General features: G+C 35.5%; 1 protein-coding gene and 1 long non-coding RNA gene across 2 annotated transcripts in view; one reads left to right on the top strand and one right to left on the bottom strand.

Moving 5' to 3' along the window:
• The window catches only part of LOC126975721 (fatty-acid amide hydrolase 2-like), a 57756-nt gene that overhangs the window by 1577 nt on the left and 36795 nt on the right, over positions 1-19384 (top strand). The window lies entirely within an intron of this gene.
• On the bottom strand, positions 15331-15773 carry LOC126975731 (uncharacterized). The gene is made up of 2 exons (XR_007731781.1): positions 15491-15773; positions 15331-15425 (listed from the first exon to the last, which is right to left on the bottom strand). It is a non-coding gene; the product is annotated as an uncharacterized LOC126975731 (long non-coding RNA).

Raw genomic sequence — 19384 nt, 5'->3', positions numbered from 1 at the left:
TATTGGTCAATGTAGAGTCATTTTGAAAACATCTTAAGAGGCCGTTTATATAAATCAAAACGAGCGATATTATATATTTGACGCGCCCACACACACGCGCGGTATAGTTCTTTTGCGGGTATGCGTAAGTCAGAAGTCGTCGTTGGGCTATTAAACAGTATTGATCCTTTAATATTTTTATGAGTATTTTACATTCACTCTCATGGATTTACCAATTGAAATAATATGACTGGTTATATAAAATATAGTCTTTATTTATCGCTATTTATTACATTATTCTTTAATGCACAAGTAAAAAAGTGGACAAAAAATAATACATAGCATTACTTGCTATGTATTTTTTTTTGTGGAAAAAGGTGGACTTATCTAAGAGATTGCTTCCAGCCAACCCGTGTCATGTGGGAAATAGTGTGGCGAGACAGAAAGAGAAAAAGCAGAGAAAAATTGTAAATTAAAAGTTCGAACGCTTTTGCCCTACGTCCGATACGAATCCGGGGGCCTACTCCTAAAATCGATATTCGATAAATCGTGGCATTAGTCGTGTCGAATCCTACTCTTAGTTACATCGTATTCAATGTCGAAACGATGATTCTTTTTTTGAATGAATGAAAACGATGATTATCATTTATCGGTCCTAACTCTACTCTTAGTTGAAAATGTCAGAGACGAATATACGAATTTCACAATTAATCAAACGTCACTTTTACGATAATCTCAACGACACCTTCTAGGCTGTCGATGATAATATCGTTTCAAGTTGTATACATATATTTGCCATAAAATATACATACTTAATAAATATTATTAAAATAATTATATGTGATTTACTATTCAACAGGATTTTTTTACTACTAAGTCATTTAAGTCATTTTGTTGATAATTTATGCGTAGAAATAATGCAAATGGCCGTCTGAGAAATAGTAAGTCGACGAGAAGGGTCGAGTTACTTTTTTTTACATTTTATTATCCACAAGTTTTGTATTATTTATTCAATTTTAAATGGTCATATTATATTCATTACATATTTTTTTAACATTGACATTATGTGTAAATGATACCAAATTGGTGGTGCAGAGTCTGGCATGGTCCTTAGCGCCTAAACTATGTTTTGACTTTTGACAGTAAACAGCGGCGTAGCACAGATAATGTTTAGGTTTGAACATATTTCATTCAAACTTACATCGTAAAAAAATCAAAATATTAGTCTATGGTAACGATAAACGATAAGGAATTCGAACATTTGTTAGAGTTAGGTAGTTGCGATATATTCGGAGTATTATCGTATCGTTCCGAATGTATCGTTGTCGATTTTGCGAGTAGACCTCCCGATCCGTATCCGTGCAAACATGGTCCGTAATAGTCTTAGAACTATTTATATGGTAGTTTACGCATTAGCTCCGGCTTCCGTTATCCGATTTATTTCCGTCAACCGATAGAAATAGTTCTACGACTACAACGGACCGTATTTTCACGGGTACGGGTCGGATTCGGATTGAAAGTAGTGCAAAAGTGCTCTAACAATTATAATTTAATATTAAACAATAACGGCCTTACAACATATCAAATTATACCTGGTAATAAACCTATAGTCGGCTAGCTTTCGAACAAAAGACTTAGGAAATTGACGAAAGGGGAGCTTGTGGGAGTGAATTTATTGGTCACTAAAGAACATTTTTAAAAGCAAATATCTAAACATTAAAATATAAATTATAATTCTTCAAGAAGCGTAGGTTTTGTTCGTGATGAAAGTCCGCCCTTGTCAATGCGATTCTCAAAATCGGATCGGTTCCTGCTGCCTGTGACTATAACCTACCTGCTCCCGAAGATCGTGGATAGAATCATAAAGCGCCAACTCCTGGCTTATCTAGAGGAAAGTCAGTTGATCAGTGACCCACAGTACGTCTTCGCCGTAGACGATCGGCAAGCGTTCCTCTTGTCAACCTTAAACATACATAGGTGGTGGCCACCTAGATAGGACTCTTAATGGCCAGGGCCTCTCGGAATAATGGGTCTCGAAATATCGAGTGAATTCCGCGGTCAACTCGAAGACAAAGTCAATTTGGCTTCAAAGAAACGCGGCCATTGTGAGGTGCGGTTTTCGAGGAGCTTTCTTCCACGTACTACAAAGTTGTGGAATGACCTTCCTTTTGTGGTGTTTCCGGGACAATACGATATGAGTACCATCAAAAGAGGTCGGCAACGCTCCTGTGATTACTCTGGTGTTTCAAGAGAGTGTGAGGTACGCCCGTTTGTCCTCCTTTTCCATAAAATAAAACTAATAGAGGAAGGCGTCACAAACAATCCTAAATCAAACCCATCAGACCATTGTTGGCCTTTTAAGAAAGCTTCTAAAAGGTCAGCAACGTTCCTGATATTCTTCTGGTTTTTCAAGAATGTGGTCGGTCCTTGTTTTTCCATTACATTTTTTAATATTGCCACATTTTCATGCAGCTATTACAATTTTTGTATTAACACTGTGTCTTTCAATTTCACAAAATGTTGCCTTTATTGCAAAGCACATCACACTCATAATTCATGGAATCTCATTCACATTGCCACCTGCATGCTCTCCTTCATCTCCCCATTGATATGTTATCAATGATTTAACCAGAATTATCCTACCCGTTGGCATCTTTATTTTGCTATGTGTTATTGATGATGAATCACGATAAGACTATTCATTGGTAAAGTACATAGTACGAGGGCTGCACTAAAAGTATCGGGAATGGAATATTTCCACTGTTCCTGTCATATTAAAATCTTTTTAATTGAAAACTCCTTGGTTTTAAAAATCGAATACCATTTATTTATTTAAAAAAAAGATTCTCAGTCTTGTCACAAGGTCTTTTCAAGCTTGTTTAGTCGTTGAGAAAATAGAATTGACTCGAGAAAATTCTAGAGCGATGATTTATTATGGCTTTCGAAGTGGTTTAACACAAAAACAGTGTGTTGACCGGGTGATTTCTGTATTTGGTGATGAAGCCCCATCCAAAACCACAATTTATCGCTGGTTTGCTGAATTTCAACGTGGACGTGTGAAGCTCAGTGATGATCCCCGTCAAGGTCGTCCAAAAACTGCAGTCACCAAAGAAAACGTTGATGCTGTGCGTAAACTGATTGAGGAAGATCGACATGTGACATACCGCGATATTCAGGCAACTTTAGACATTGGCATGAGTCAAATACAAATAATCTTGCATGAACCTCCTGTGCTGTGTGATCCTCAAATGCTGTATACAATACCGAATGAGGTGACGAATCCTGAATATACGCGTATGAATCCGAAACAAAAACCAGTCACGAGTTTGGGTGTTAGAAAATGAGTTAAAGCCAACAATAATTGTTCGTTCACGAAGTGTTGCAAAAAAAAATGGTGGCCACAATTGTCTCCAAAACCGGCCATGTTGCGACTAGTCCTCTTGAGGGACAAAGAACGGTTAATGCCGAATGGTATGCTAGCATTTGTTTGCCACAGGTCGTTTCTGAACTCCGTAAAGAGAACTGCAATCGCCGCATCATCCTCCATCACGACAATGCGAGTTCTCACACCGCGCACAGAGCAAAAGAGTTTTTAGAGCAAGAAAACATAGAATTATTAGACCATCCGCCGTACAGCCCCGACCTAAGCCCTAATGATTTCTATACATTCCCTAAAATAAAGAATAAATTGCGTGGTCAGAGATTTTCATCACCTGAAGAAGCTGTGGACGCCTACAAAACGGCCATTTTGGAGACCGCAACTTCCGAATAGAATAATGTGTCAAATTTCGCGGAGAATACTTCGAAAAGCAATAAATACATTTTTAAATAGTAATGTTGTGTCACTTCCTTGATTCCCGAAATTTTCAGTGCTGCCCTCGTACATGCATGCATGTTACCTACACATGCATGCATGTACGAGGGCAGCACTTGTGGTATTGACGGGTATTCTTCCGCAACTCGAAACTGCGCCTATTTTGGTGTACTTATGTGCAGTTATTTGTAACCCGTCAGACTTAGTTATTAAGGCCACGCCGAGGCAGCGATACGTAATTGTGAAATAAATGCGTATGTTGGTTGTTTTCCTGTATACTTACTTTTAAAGCTGTGTAATTTATAAACAAGGTATTTAAGAATTCTGCACTCTATAAATGGTACAACTTGGAAACAAATCCTCAATGCTTCACTAACAGTAAACCCAAAAAGAAAATACAGTACTCTTATGTCCTCACTCGAAAGCTTATATGTCAAATATGTAAAACTAATAATGTAAATATGTCTTATGTTGCAATTACAATTATTTATTTGATGAGCTTTTTTTCCTAGTTCGAATATAATTTATTTCTCACAGTTTTATTCAATTTAAAAATTTTAAATACTAATATTAATTTGATAAAACGTATGTAATGATCTGTTTATCTCCGATTTGTTACTTGATCTCGATTTGCACCTATAATTGGGGTGTCACCTAAATAGTTTTGGAGCCTACTCAATGCAAACAAACAATCAAATCTTTCCACTTTATAATATTAGTATAGATTATCCAAATAAAAATGTATAGATTAAGAAATATGTCTGTTTTTTTTTAGTGGATGATAAAAAAAATACTGTTTTATAGGAATGCACCAAGAATATTTCAAAACATTAAGAATTATTTCTTAAAAAATGCTCCCTGTTTTTATAATGAAATTGTTTCACAGCGGAACTGTCAAACAGTGCGCCACTAAATTCTCTCATAGAAAATATGTACATACAAAACAAATATTGAAAATAAAAATAATCATGGGTCCCAAATCGAAATAAAAACTATCCTATCTCTCAAGTTGGACCAAACTACACTCCATGAAGTAATCCCCATTAAAATCCGTTCATTAGTTTAGGAGTCCATCGTGGACAAACAACGTGTCACGTAATTTATATATGTTAAGATATATACAATATACCTACAGCCGAAATAAATAGGTAGGTATATATACCCTCCTTAAATTCGGTCGTAAACTAACAATAAGTGGCCAATTGTACAGTAAATTACCAGATGATATTAAAACTTGAAATATGATTTAAACTTATATTGTCCACTTGGTTAATATTACAAGAAATATTATATAATGTAAGAAATATTATATATGTAAATATTACAAGAAATATTATATAATGTAAGATAAATTGTGTAATTAATATATATTATACTCTCTGCGTGAAGATTGGGTTATTTGCTGGGAATATAACTTTTACATGAAACTAGGGTAGGCAAGTTTTAGTAGAAGAAATAGAGTATATCTGATTTCAAAGTAGGTAAATAAAGAGTTCGGACAAAAAAGAGTATCATTTATGCTTTTTTTTATGGAAAGGAGGACAAACGAGTGTACCGGTCACCTGGTGTTAAGTGATCACCGCCGCCCACATTCTCTTGCAACACCAGAGGAATCACAGGAGCGTTGCTGGCCTTTAAGGAAGGTGTACGCGCTTTTTTTTGAAGGTACCCATGTCGTATCGTCCCGGAAACACCGCACAAGGAAGCTCGTTCCACAGCTTTGTAGTACGATACAGTTAAATAGTTGTAGCCGTGTCTTAATTGAATGTCACCATTGTTAGCCACGCTGTACATATTGAAGCAATGTTAGTACCTCTATAAACGTCAAAATTACTGTTCCAGAATGTTCGATCTGATGCCGATATAGATACTTATATACTTATTCTTAGATTACCTAAATTGCGCTGCAGGTATACTCGCTATACCTATACATACCTACCTACCTATACACGAAATTTTGAGAAAAATATATTTAATAAACTTATATTAAACTTAGAAATGTTATGATGACAAAAAATTTCACAAAACCCAATTTTTCAACTTTTGTCTGTATAAAATCGCGTTGACTGCTAAATATTATTTGTTTAATAATATACAAATGACAAGAGATTAGGTATAAGACAGTCTCACACAACCTTGGTAGGGGAAAAACACGTCAACACTGGTACCCACAAATCCACACAGACACAATATGATGAAAATGATGATACAAATAACTATAGTTATGTATTTTTCGTATGAAAATACGGGACTAGATGAGCAGGACGTTCTGCAATGCAGTGCTGCTCAGGATTCTTGAAAAGCCCAGTGCTCTGTGAACGGCTGGATCACTTGGCGTTGCGTAGAGAAGTCGCTTCATTGTGTGTCTTCTACCTCATTTATCACGGGGAGTGTTCTGACGAGCTGTTTAACCTGATTCTTGTCGCCGAATTCCACCTTCGAACGACACGCCACAAGTTAGGATATCATCCCCACCATCTGGACGTGTGGCGGTCCTCCACAGTGCGGTTTTCAAGGAGCTATCTTCCACGTACTACAAAGCTGTGGAATGAGCTTCCTTGTGCGGTGTTTCCGGGACGATACGACATGGGTACCTTTAAAAAAAGCGCGTACACCTTCCTTAAAGGCCGGCAACGCTCCTGTGATTCCTCTGGTGTTGCAAGAGATTGTGGGCGGTGTTGATCACTTAACTCGTTTGTCCTCCTATTCCATAAAAAAAGCCCAAAAATACTGAGCGGCACTACAATTGCGCTCGTCAGTTTGAGACATAAGATGTTAAGTCTCATTTGCCCAGTAATTTTACTAGCTACGGCATCCTTCAGACCGAAACACAGTAAAGTTTACACATTACTGCTTCACGGCAGAAATAGGCGCCGTTGTGGTACCCATAATCTAGCTGGTATCCTGTGCAGCCTCCCACTAGTATATACCAGCTCAATCCATAACAAATGATTCAAAAATTATATCTTATAAAAATTACCATTAGACACAACATCACATAAGTCTTTCATTAAGGCAATCACAATGTTCTTACTGCACACCCGTTTTTCATTTTCCAAGATATTAGAGTTTATTACAATAGTTAAGTACCGGAGCGCAGACACAGGCTCTATTTTTTTATTGTGCGCAGTGTGGCTGTTTACATATGCAAACAAAACAGTGCAAAACAGAAAAACTAATAAAAATTGCATACTACACAGTCAATCAGGATTTTTTCCGAATGAAGTCATCGTATTATATTTCCTATCCATTTAACCAGTCACATGATCTAACCACACTCTAATTTACATAAAAATCGTGCAATCCGTTCTTGAGTTATAAAAGAACATGCCTACAGACGGAAAATCAAAGAAGTGTTGTGAAAATTTCATAAATGTTATTAAAGACAGAGGCTACACATTTTAAAGTAAAATAGATGATATACATGTACTATTAGCTGTAATCTTAATATATATAAATTGTTTGTCCGCGATTTTAATGGGGATTACTTCATGGAGTGCAGTGTGGTCCAACTTGAGAGATAGGATAGTTTTTATTTCGATTTGGGACCCATAATTATTTTTATTTTCAATATTTGTTTTGTATGGACATATTTTCTATGAGAGAATTTATTGACGCACAGTTTGACAGTTTCGCTGTGAAACAATTTCATTATAACAACATGGAGCATTTTTACGAAATAGTTCTTGATGTTCGTGATGTGAAATATTATTGGCAAATTCCTGTAAAACAGTATTTTTTTTATTATCTTCAGAACAAAGTCTGTCGGGGCAGCTAGTATTATTATATTCTTTGACATTGTGTTGATTTGTACTAAGTGATTCTAGGTAGTTTTTTTTAAAGGCATTATAAATATATTCTGTTACGGAAGGCTGGTGTTCTGTTTAAATTATTATAAAGCTATGATTGATATAATCTTTAGTATTGTTATACAAGGGAGTTGGCCTCATGGATAGTTGATTCGAAGCTGTGAAATTATACTATGGTTATTAAAATATCTGAACATATCAATGAGAACGTACTTATAATTTATATGCAGCATTCCGTTTGTATTTAATGTCCGATGGGATATTTATTCTAAGTACAATAATAATCCAATATATGCTTCGGGGCACAGTTAAGAGTAAGTATGAGGTACTAGAAATTAATGAGGTATTATAAAAAAAAATACAATTGAAGCGTTTATATTTCGATGAGATATCATTCAGATTGGAGATGGCATTTCCAACTATGTGTTCCCATTAATTTTATCAGTACGTTTGTTATAGAGCAAGAGCCCGTGGACCCCAGACCTACGTCATTTTATAAAAGCTGAAAGTTTGTCATCAGCTTTAATACTATGACGTAAGTAAAATTATAATTTCATAAACATTAAGGGTCTCTGGCAAGGGGTTGCCATGGTGGTAAGTGCCTGGCAATGAATTTCGTGCTTTTTAATAATATTCTAAGGTAATACCGATAAAATTGCACTTTATTCTTCGATGTATTTAGATCGGTATTTTACACACCTTTAGTACCGTTTACCAGCCAAAGCCACTGCAACCCAAACTCCATAATGGACCATCGTTCTTACCTGTGTTGGAAACATGCGCTGACAAACTTTCAGCTTTTATAAAATGACGTAGGTCTGGGGTCCACGGGCTATTAGACCATTATAGAGTTTTAAAGTGATTAATTTGTCTAGGCTGAATATTGTTTTATCCATCTCGAGACACGTTACAGTTCGTGAAACCCTGCTTATTATTATTATTTTAATGTTCTCTCTCCATTTATTCCTGCACTGAAAAATAACAACAGCCATATTTTGTTTGTTTTATAAGAAACGGATAGACATTGCTATGGTAACCTGTCCGTAGTTCGCGAAGATCATTCAACATTCATGTAGGTAAATCCAATCTTTATTTATATAAATCCAGTGTCCTGATGTTTGTTTCCAGTGTACCCCTAAACTAATGAACGGATTTTAATGGGGATTACTTCATGGAGTGCGTTTTAGTCCAACTCGAGAGATAGGATAGTTTAATTTTGATTTAAGACTCATAATTATTTGTATTTCTAATATTTGTTTTGTATGAACATATTTTCTATGAGAGAATTTATTGACGCACGATTTGACAGTTCTGCTGTGAAACAAGTTCATTATAACAACAGTGAGCATATTTTACAAAATAATTCTTGATGTTATGAAATATTATTGACTAAATCTATGCAAAAATAGTATTTTATTTATTATATACCGAACAACGTCTGTCGGGTCAGTTAGTAATTAATAGCTATAACTTAGCAGTGGCTGTTTATAAACTTTCCTTTCGAATTTAGTGCACTTTTAAAATTCACGTGTTTATTTTACAAACCTTTTAAAGGTATAGACTATAATATATGTATAAGGCTTAAAGTGAAATATTTAAGTTTGCGGCGGAAGTAAGGTAATGCGTACACTGCGGTGCGGCGGGTATGGTGCGTTTTGTGAAAGGACCAGCGATCGAAATTCTAAAATCGAGATGAGCGTGATATTTTTCTAGATTATTAATTGAACTCAAAAATAACTATTTGATCTGAAAGGCGTAGAGATTGCGCTCGTAATACATAAGATGTTCAGTCTTATAGCCCAGTAAATCTAAACAAAATAATTGAACATTACTGCTTCTTGACATAAAACTATGGTAGATACCTTGCTGGCATCCTTTGCAAAGAAGCCTCCCACCGGTTGCGAATTCAAACCAGTTTTTGGTTACTACAGATTGAACATAAAATATTTAACAATTTGTTAGCAATATTGGTTAGGAAATCAATTACGTAGAAGGAGAAGTTATAGATATAATACGCATATTTTTGTATTAAGTTTATTGTTAATTATTATCAAAACCTGTGTGTGCTACCGTACACTTAGATTTTATTAAGGAGTCGGATTAATTCCTCAAAGTCTTGTCCCGATTAGAGGGTCTGTTTTGCATTTCTACCATCAATGTTGACATCACGATTGTTTGCGCCGTCGATGTCCGGAGTGGGCGTGCGCACCGCTCGACATGCTCGCATTACGGTTTTCGCACTACTAGTACTATCTAGTGTCTAACCCCCTTATTCATAATGGTCCGCTAACTTTAAACAGCCGCTAAAAAGTGTTTTTTCTCATTCTGACTAGGTCAATAGAAGAAGACAGGGTGAGAATTAGCAATGCTTTAAGTTAGCAGACTATTATGAATACGGGAGTAATACTTTAGTAGTATTACTTATTCTGCGGGACTACTGACTACAGTGGTCTGAGTTTTCTCACGCAAGTCCATAGAAATCAAGGATACGAAAATCCATCAAAAACGCAACACACAGTAGCAAATCATTAATACCGCATGAGGATTTTTTACGCAGTGTGGCTAAATACAATGTTATCCATGATCCATCCATCCATTTTGCGGAAACAATGCGCGGGATTTTGTCGTAGTGCGCGCTAAGCCTTATTCGAATGTTTGTAAACAAACAATATGTCGTAACCTTTCGTGACGTGATAAATTGTCTGACTTAAAGTATGAAAGTCCAATTTGTACAGGTGGATAAACATCGAAGCAATTAAGAAAACAATCGCAATTAAAAGTTTTGCATTAATTCATGAGCCGAGATCGAGCGCCCACTTAACTAGGTTTCAATTTTTGACTTTTAACTTCAGGGGACGCTTACACTATTACTTTACTTATAATATTACAATATAACTTGCTTACAATATTAATTTCTTTTTTTAACTTGATACCTGAGGCGAATCAAGAGTTGCTGTTTGATTTATTAACAAGAATAAAATACTTAACTTAATGGATGTGTGGCGGTCCTCCACAGTGCTGTTTTCAAGGAGCTTCCTTCCACGTACTAAAAAGCTGTGAAATGAACTTCCTTGTGCGGTATTTCCGGGACGATACGACACGGGTACCTTCAAAACAAGCCCGTACACCTTCCTTAAAGGCCGGCAACGGTCCTGTGATTCCTTTGGTGTTGCAAGAGAATGTGGGCGGCGGTTATCACTTAACACCAGGTGACCCGTACGCTCGTTTGTCATCCTTTTCCATAAAAAAAATGCGTTGAATTAATTTAGCTCAAGTTAACTGAAACCGGGTTCGTGGCCTAAGTGAAATTATAACTTGAACTTGCCCCGCACTGTGTTAAACAATAGAATGTTATACTTTTGTCGTGTTCATACATTACTCGGATATTCATATTCATGATGTTTGATATTGTCGCGTAGCAACGCTTCGATGTACATGACGACAGTTATCAAACGTTTAGGCGAAGAGTAAGCAGAAAACACGTAAACATGGTGTTTTTGGACAAGTTTTGTGGAGAAAGTATAGCATTTCGAGCTATGAACACTTCTTAATCCTGTTACACATATCCTTAAGTCTTATTTGTAGGTTGCTAATACTTGCTGTTGGTTATAGTTAGCACTGCCGAGCCTTTTTGAACTACAACTTTTCTTTGAAGTTAAAAAAGTTTTTTGGCATGGCGTGACGCACTTTTTTGGCACTTCTCTCAGAAAAGTTATTCTTATAGCTTGTACTTTTTTGTGTAGGTTAATTTATTCAGAATAGTAGTGAATAACGAGAATTTTTTGCATATAAACTGCTTTCCACGCAAGAATTTTGAAAATATTGGCTTTGTTACATAGATGGCGGGCCGGCAGCCGTGAGCTCATATCGCTCAAGGTCGCTGGCATTTAGTGTCGCCTTAAGGCATTGAGAATTTCGACAGTGCCGTCAACAATACTCGTAGCTCAGCGGAAAAGTGTTTACTAAAATTTCTAGTACAATTTAAATTTAAAGATGGAAGAGAATCATTTTGAAAATAGACCCGAACGAGCCGTACTAAGTGTGGCCTACGCACTGACCTCTACTATTGACCACTGGTCTGGTGGCTGTCAAAGTGCTTTTGTGATGGCAACCGCAGCTAAACAAACATCAATAGGAAAACTATTTACAAAAAAAAACATTAGTGTACCTTATTAAGTTGATTCCTGATTCCTTCAAAATATAAAAATACTTCAGAGTGTTGTACGATTCTCACGCAGCCGTTTGTAGTACACCTCAAAATTAGTCCTCTGGACGCTCGCGAGTGGCGCTTCAAATAGGCACAGAAAATTTGCTGTCAAACACATGGAACAGCCTGTGCAGTAGTATTTACGCAGGTCAGTGGGCCTACGGCAGTTCTATTTCAGACTCGAAAGCGAAAAGGAGAAGAATGAAGAGAAGAAGAAGTAGTGGAACATATGAAAAGTAGAAAGTGATTCAGGGAGGTGAAGATAGAAGAGAACGAGTGTTCGGTGCGTTATGGTCTGCTGAAGGCACCGCCAACTGAAGAGGAACAGCGGAAAATGATGATGAACTCAAATAATGGCTCGTTCCTTTAAGCTGTGTATTACTTTCCAATCCCTGAGCCACTCTCGTGACCATATGTAACGTAAAATATAACAATATTATATATTCTAAACTATCCAGCAATTTTAAAATCCTTTAATATTTAATATTTAATATCGTCTATTGGGAACATAAGCTTATTTGTGCCATTTTATCACTAAATAATTATTAAACAAAGTCCTCCGCCGCGTCTGTCTTTCTATCTGTTCGCGATAAACACAAAAACTACTGCACATTTTCAAGTTGTCTACATCATTGGATAGCGTGGAGGAAGGTTTTAGTGCATAATTTGCTAAATTTTTGTATACATTAGCGATGTTTGTTGATGTCGGTGGAAACTAGCCGTGTCTGGGCATATTTCTATCTCTTAGGCCCGGTATCATCCTGAAGTGGAGGAACGGAGATGTATAGATAACCAACCAGATTTCGTTATTCCCACATCTCCTCTCCGCTTAGCTTTGGTGGAAATGGATCAAGTGGAGAGGAGAGGAGATGTCTCATTTTTCTATAAATTTTGTGCCGCAAGCGAGCAAGTGGAGTGGCAGTGGGGAGATGCGGTTAGGCGAGGCCGGGCGGGGCCCGCGCTCGCGTGTATTTTATATGATTTCTTTCCAGAATCGGTTTCATTAGTTTAATTATTGAAGAATTAATTGTATCTGATTTGAAATTTAGTAGGAATATTATTTTCGTCAAGTAGAGGTCGGCTAAGAACTAGAAGTGTAGATGAAGCCACAACCTGAGAATTAACCAAACCATTCAAGATTTATCAACGATACATCGTTGGCACAGTTGAAGAGCGCTCGCACTGAACGCGACAGGTCCAATTGGGTATAAATTAAATTTGTATATTTAATCCAAGAAGTGAGGTAAAAATCGCGCTATGGACGTCACGTGCAGCAACTAGTTCGTTATAAATCTAATACAAAATATGCTAGGGTTATCACAAAACTTGCTGTCACATGTTGACGTCCAGCCGTTTCGGTATAGAAAAGTTGGCAAGCATATTTAAAGTAAGAATCGACAGGTTTATAAGTAGACCGCAAGACCGAAGGTTTATTAATATTACTCTTCTGTAACATCACAGGAATCAAAAGAGCGTTGCTGACCTTATAAAACACATTAGTGCGTGGCGGGCGAGGTTCAAGCAAAGGCATCGCCGTGAGCAAAGAGTATGTAAATACTACATAATAAGAGGCGGAACTGCCTAAGTAAAAATTTATATTTACTTTAGTATGAAACGTGCAGTTATCTATACTATAATATTATAAACCTGCAGTGTTTGTTTGTTTGTTTGTTTGAACGCGCTAATCTCTGGTACTACTGGTCCGATTTGAATGATTCTTTCAGTGTTGGGTAGTCCATTTATCGAGGAAGGCTATCAATTAGGGATCCGTAATAAAATTGCTATTTTGTGTAAAATCGAAAACCTATTTTTGCGTGCGCTGCAAAAACTATTGACAATAGAACAAAATGATGTACAATATATATATAGGCAATATTTTATTACTTATAAAACTATCGCGTGAATTATACTTTATATGGCAAAACAACGTTTGCCGGGTCAGCTAGTTTGACATAAGTTTGAAATAGTAGTAATTACAGTACGGCGATTGGCGACGAAGTATAATCCGACTAAGTTTGAAAGCGAACAGTTGCTTAACACATTCAGTGCCATTGACACGCCTAGCGTGTCCACACTAATTCTTATCTGCATGCCGCCAGCACGCCGGGCGTGCTCACCGTTTTTCATCTATATCTCAAAGATTAGACAATATTATTGTCCGAAAGACTCTGAGCATAAACTTTCTGCCGTAAGCTAAAGTATTCTGAAGTGGTTCCAGGATCTGATATTTTTTTAAGGTTCATCAAAAATAATCTATTATGTAATGCCGCGAACATACCAGGCGTGTTCATCTCCAGCAGTTCTCAATCTTTTATATTATTAGGTCAATTTACTACATTTATAATGCCAATAATAAAATATAGAATATTTTTTATAAGTTATCATTTATTTTATTCCTTGGCACTTAGGTTGAACAAAAAAGATAAAATAAATTGCATAAAATATTTACCTATAATGTACCCCTTTAGGTACCTAATTATAAACGCTTATCAGCTGTTGTGTAACTCGGATCTGTTTCCTTCTCTCTCTTTCACCAATATCTTTTCATTCATCGGAAGAAGACAAAACCCTGCCCAGGATCTATTCCAATGTTATAAAGCTGAAGAGTTTGTTTGTTTGGTTGAACGCGCTAATCTCAGGAATAACTGGGCCCATTTGAAAAAATCTTTCGGTGTTTGATAGCACATTTATTGAGGAAGGCTATAGGCTACTTTTTATCCCTAAAAAGTAAATGGTTCCCGTAAGACGTGGGTAAAACCGCGGGGCACTGCTAATATTAGATACGTTTGGCGATCGTTTATAAATAAAGTCCCTAGTAGGAATACCATTTACTTCAGTTGCTTGCCAATTATTTTTTTGGTAATAAAACAAACCCGAGTGTCATAAAAAGATTAGGTGAGCCGCACATTGGGACGTTACCATGCCTGCCGTAAGGTCTGTAACAGAGAGCGCAACAGGCGGCGTCCTATTCCCACGTTTTATTGCACCACGGGCAGCAAGTCTTTAACATTAGTATAGCTCCTTACATCAGTGTTCGAAGTGTTCGACATCGGATCAATAAGTTCAAAACATTTACTGTCTCCAAATTAAAATCTAAACTTCTTAGAATTGTAGACAGATTCCTGTAACGTTTTAAACATCTGGAGTTGAAATGTTATCAGCCTATTTGTAAAACAATAGATGCGTCAGCAGTCAGCACGGCTTGTTTATTGTGTTATTAGCGATAATATATAACAGTGCAAATAATGTTTTCAAACACAATCGTCGGTTTTTTAAGAATCTTTTTGTTCCTTAATTCTTTTGTGTAAAATTGATGCGGTTAATTACTTGCGGTGCTGCTTCAAAAACCTTATGAAATACGTTAATATTGACAATATAATGTGCTATCTATAGGTACCTGCATATCATAAAGTAGGTACCAGGTACCGACCGAATGATTTACAATTTAACACTAAACCACTACGTCACAATAAGTGCACTAAAAGTTTTAAGACAAGATAAGAGAAATATGTTATCGGCTCACCTCCTACTTTTGGGCGTTTTTGTGAGGGTGGGCTATCTGCTTGCGTCGCATCATCATCATATTCCACTGTTTCTTGCACATATTTTGTTTTCCCTAAAAAATCATAAATAAGTAACCAAAGGTTGAAATTCACTGATCAAATTACGATAAATACTTACCTTGGAATCTACTAACTGCCATAATTTAACTTTCAAAAGCACAAACACTGCTAAAAACAAAATATCTCTTCAGTAACTCGAGAAAGACTGATCAATAAACACGGTTGAAGCCGAAATAACGCTTTCTTTGATTTTACCTCTTAACAGTGCCGGTGAACACGCCTAGCGTGCTACGTAATTCCATCCTGCAGTGCCGCGAGCACACCTAGCATGTTTGCGTTTTTTATAGGGCGGCATCGCTGGGAAGTATTAGAAAATCGTGGTGGCATTGAATGTGTTAAAACGTAGTGGATTTCGGCTATCTCCGTTTTGTTCAAGATTATAGCCGTACTCTGTCATTCTATTAATCACTGCACGTTTCATACAATCGAGCGAATCGCTTTTTTCTTAGAGAGTTTCGCTAGGCTGTCCGTGAGAGTCAACGGCTCTAGAAAAGAGAATTTAAACACTACGTTCAATAGACTGGAGTGCCATAAAAAATGAAAAATGTCGCTTGTATTGTATTGTACTAAATCTTGATACCAACATAATCAACTAGTGACGTAATATCAGAACTGCCAATATAATAAACATGTAGGGTTGGAATCAATCCACAATTTTTATCGATAATTAACTATACTATACAAATATGTATATAAATTCTTATATCAACAGTTACATTAATATAAATCTGATCTTATTTTAAGGTTCCCTCTGTTAATTTTTTTAAGATGGACCTAAGCCAAGTCTAACTAGTTTAAACTAGGGATACGTTTTGGTTATCTCAAAACAATTTACATAATTAATATTTTATTAATAGTTTTGTTTTGCGTTGTGTAGTAGTTTCGGTTTAGACAGTCTTTGCAATTTGTTTTTCAGATGTTGCAAAAAATGTTTTTGAAGTAAGCATTGGTCCTGATCTGAAATTATAACAGAATACATATTAACAGAAATTAGTTTACCCTAATTTTTAGGCTTTAACTATTTTTTGCACATCATATACAGTATAATATAATAAAAAGGATTTTTAAGATTAATAAACTTATTAAACAAAAATATAGATACCATATAAATGATAATAATAAAAAAATTAATAATAATTAGAAATAAAATATCGAAAATCGATAAAAAAGTGTCAAACACTACAGATAGATCATAATATTATCATTTTTACTCTAAATGAATTAAATCAATACTCTATCACTTTTAATCACTTTGATTATTTTTATTAGCTTATTAGTTGTTCTTTAGTGCTTACCTTTCTTTATCCAAAAATAATTTAGCCATGTAAATTCAATTACTCTCATCTCATCGGCCAGATTTTAAACCACATATTTTACAACTTTTTAATACATTGTATAACTTAGAAATGTCTTACGCATTTATTCTATAAATAATTAATAAAATTACCCTGAATAATACACGAATAAAGATAAAGGAAACGACAATTCGTAACAAACATTGTTAACAGTCACTTTTATTTTAAACTAGCTGACTCGACAGACGTTGTTCTGTATATAATAAATAAAATAATTATTTTTATTAATTTTAATTTGTGACAAAACTTAAGATTTATCAATCTACATAAAATAATGTGATAGATAATTAACAATTGTAGTAAATCTACCATCTATAGTTAGCTAAAATTAAGTTTATATTTTACCTCCTGAGAAAGTTATTCATTATAAACTATTCTTTCAATTTGATTTCTGAACGACGGGGACACTTGAAAAGAAAAACAAAATTGTTGTGTTTTTTTTTAATTCCGAGTATTTTCATATTTATTCACCTTTTAAACCTTCTCTGGACCTCGACATTTCAATTCAAGACCAAAATTAGCCAAATCAGTCCAGCCGTCCCCGAGTTTTAAACGAGACTAACGAACAGCAATTCATTTTTATATATATAGATGAATGACATGTCATATGACTCAAACCAAAACAAACAAAAGAGTCGAATATAACATGTTAGAGCGAGACAGCGTTTGCCACCATTATTTTAGTAAAATTTCATATATTTTCAAGTTTATTAGAGAGTTGCGCCAGGCTGGCTTTAGCAGGTATCACATCACCGACGCTTTTTAAAGTTAGTCTTCTACGAGAAAAACAACAAAGAAAGGGAAAAGGAAGAAAGTTGGCGATAGGTCATAGAAAATAAGAACTGATAATGTATCTGGATAAGAGACTTAATAGAGTGATCTTAGAAATGGAAACAGATTATTTATGCAAATTAAATTTGTAACCAAAATTTTTGAACGTTGCGGGACTCGTACCTACGACCTCTCGGGTTCCGTCCGAGCGCTCTTTCAGGGATCGTAAAGTTTGGTATAACTTGTTAAACTCTCAGGTTGTGGCTTCATCTACAGGATCTACTTTACAGTTGATAACCTGCTCAACCCCAATATTTGCATATTAGAAAATTGACTTGAGATGTCGCTCTTTCAAAACCAAACAATTTGTTATTTTTTAACAATGATATTTAAAAGTAACTAAGTATAGATAACGCACACATGAATAATTTAACATTGCAATAGCACACTACATTAAGATTACACGTCAAAAAAGAATAGTAAATGCAATTATCGCAAGCGAAAAAGAGATAAATCTAATTTGCTAATTGCTTCGTATTTGAATAGAAAAATACAGAATGTTTAATTTAAGATTGATTATAATATATAGCCACATTGATGATATCAATTATTTGTACATAAAATAATAAAAAAACAAACGTAACGTAACAAAACAAAACCGAAATGTACCGTAAGGGTAATCTTTACAATTTTACCAACGACGGATCCCAAAAAGTTTTAAGTTTAAAATTATTATTTTTTGTATCTTATATTATTTATGAATGTCTTTTTGTTGAGGGTTTATTTCAATAAGATAATGGTAGAAGAAGTAAATGATCCATTGATTCTTCTACAGTTAGCAAGGGATATACCGAAAGGGACAAAAAAACTCCTACGTAAGCAAACAGCACTCTCTGTTTACGTCCACTAACTACCCTAAAACTCTATCCTAAGTGAGGGTTATCACTTTAAAAACATAACAAATTGTTTAGATTTACAAGAGCGACATCTCAAGTCAATTTCCTAACATGCAAATATTGGGGTTGAGCAGGTTATCAACTGTAAAGTGGATCCTGTAGATGAAGCCACAACCTGAGAGTTGAACAAAGCAAACAGAATTTTATAACGAGGCGGTACTTGAACGGTTGGCTCAGTAGGCACCGGCACGGAACGCCTGAGGTCGTGGGTTCGAGTCCCGCATCGTTCATAAAGTTTTGTTTTTCAAATTTTATTTGTGCATTTTAGCCTATAAGTGAGGGTTATCACTTTAAAAACATAACATATTATTTTTGTAATTTGATAGTACAGCTACCTATAGACGCACTTGTTTATTAAAAATTATTACATTTCGTATTACATTCACTGCATCAACGCCTTTTCATATCATTTCCTAAAATACTCGTATATTGCCTCGATCATCCCGCAACAGACAGCATCAATATTTCGTCGTTTCTGTACGTTATTAAATGTCCCCACACGAGACTCGAGCCTCGTTTCGGCGTTCGGCTTGGCAATTTTATGGCATCAAATTTATTTTGTTAGAGAAATAATTAAATCAAATAAAATGTTATAATTCATAATTTCTTAACTGTGGTATGTAATTCTATAATTTTTTTTACTTTCGTAATTAGTGCATCTTTCCACACAAGAAGGCATTTTAATGTTGTACCTATATATCAAATTGTAAGCAATTCTGTCAACAACAAACGCGTGCGTACTGTTTTCGTATCGAGCGAGCGACTACGACTAAAGAGACCAATTGTCTCCATTTAGGCGATTCAATTTCGGCGCGCTAGTGACATATCTACCTCTCTTAATACTATAATATCATTGTTTTTAAAGTGATA

This window comes from Leptidea sinapis, chromosome 37 (genome assembly GCF_905404315.1).
Source record: "Leptidea sinapis chromosome 37, ilLepSina1.1, whole genome shotgun sequence".
NCBI classification, from domain to species: domain Eukaryota; kingdom Metazoa; phylum Arthropoda; class Insecta; order Lepidoptera; family Pieridae; genus Leptidea; species Leptidea sinapis.
Note: the sequence above shows the minus strand (reverse complement) of the source record. Positions and strands in the feature narration are given on the sequence as shown.